The sequence below is a fragment of the Pipistrellus kuhlii genome, unplaced genomic scaffold, assembly GCF_014108245.1.
Source record: "Pipistrellus kuhlii isolate mPipKuh1 unplaced genomic scaffold, mPipKuh1.p scaffold_m20_p_2, whole genome shotgun sequence".
Classification (NCBI taxonomy): Eukaryota; Metazoa; Chordata; class Mammalia; order Chiroptera; family Vespertilionidae; genus Pipistrellus; species Pipistrellus kuhlii.
The window spans coordinates 145600338-145602150 of NW_023425515.1; positions in this window are offsets into that span (position 1 = coordinate 145600338).

Here is a 1813-nt window from a genome sequence, read left to right on the forward strand (position 1 = left end):
AGCCTGAACCCTCTCCAATCTGGGACCCCTCAGGGAATGTAAGACTGCCAGTTTAGGCCTGATGCCAGGGATCAGGCCTAAACCGGAAGTCGGACATCCTTCTCACAACCCAGGACTGTTGGATCCTGACTGCTCGCCTGCCTACCTGCCTGATCGCCCCCAACTCCCCCCGTCTCCCAGACTGGTCACCTCTTACTACCCCCTATTGGTCAGCCTGGTCGCCCCTAACTGCCAACCTCCCACTGGTCTGGTCGTCCCCAACTGCACTTCCTGCCAGCTTGGTTGCCCCCAATTGCCCCCTTCCCTCACTAATCCCCCTGCCAGCCTGGTCACCCCACGCAGCCTCTGTTTGGTCATCAGTCAGTTGTTTCATTTATGATGGCCCCTGACTTTTTATATATTAGGATGATAAAAACTGTATAATTTTTCCTATGATTAGAAACAAGATAAAAATGTTCTTATCATTTTTGTTCAACATCCTGCCAGAAGTTCTAGTCCTGGCAATTAGGTATCACAATTAAATAAAAGGAAAGAAAGAGATAAAACTACTCGTATTTGTGGGTAGCATAATTTTGTAGATAAAAATTTTAAAGAATCCACTAAAAAATCTATTTGAACTAATAAATGAGATCAGCAAGTTTTCAGGGTACTAGTTTAACATGCCAAAACTAAATTGTAATCTTCCACAATAACAATGAACAGTCAGAAAATAGGATTAAGAAAATTTCATTATGATACTATAAAGAATAATAAAATAGTTAATAAATTTAACAAAAGAGCAAGACATACATTAGAAAGCTATAAAATGTAGTGAAAAGAAATTGAAGACTAAATAAATGGCACAGTTCCCTTTTGCTTAATAGTTCCTTCTCAAGTTTTTTTTTTTTTTTTTCCTTTTCTATAGTTTTAGTATAAACAGCAAAGAGAAAGTAGAGTATGCCTTCTACACACTGCTTGGAAATCTTCATCTAAATACTTAAGTCTACTTACAAAGTAGACTTTCAAAGTCTACTTTTCAAGACTGAACAGCAGAACACAATTTTGCCAATATTTATGTCACCTTATAAGGAGAACTCTCCGTTCAGTTTCTAAAATCATGTTTGTCCTTCCTGTCTGAGTCTTCTCCGGAGATTCCTTTGACATCCACACTTCTAGCACCAGTCTGATGGTATATGTATTCTCTAAGATGATCAACGTTTTCTCTGCATTCTACTTCACTTCTTTGAACCTTCTCCAAAATTACTTTTAGCATCCATATTTCTATGAACAATATCTTTAAAATAGTCTAGGCTTTGCTATCAAGTACCTCATAATTCTTCCAGCTTACTTCTATCTAGTACCCCACGACAAGTTTACTTTCGCATTTTTAGGCATTTGTTACAAAAGCACCATAATTCCTAGAACTAAAATCTATGATAGTTTCTAGGGCTTCTGTAACAAAGAACTGTTTAGCTGAGAAGAATGGAAATCTATTTTCTCACGTACTTGAAGCAAGAAATCTGAAATTGAGGTGTTGGCAGGGCCATGCTTCCCCTAAGATTCTAGACAAATTCTTTCTTGCTTCTGTTGATGGCAAGGAATTCTTGGTGCTTCTTAGAAGGCTTGAAGCTATATCACTCCAATCTTTCATTTTCCTTTTGAAATTGGGTTACTTGTCTTTTATTGTTGATTGTAAGATGATTTTTATGTATTTTAGATATAAACACTGTTGAACATAAAATTTGTAAGTTTTTTTTCTTATTTCATGAATGCTATAGAATTTTGTACTTACTTTTTATTCATTAGAGAATATTTCTCCTAAGCCTAGTTAGCT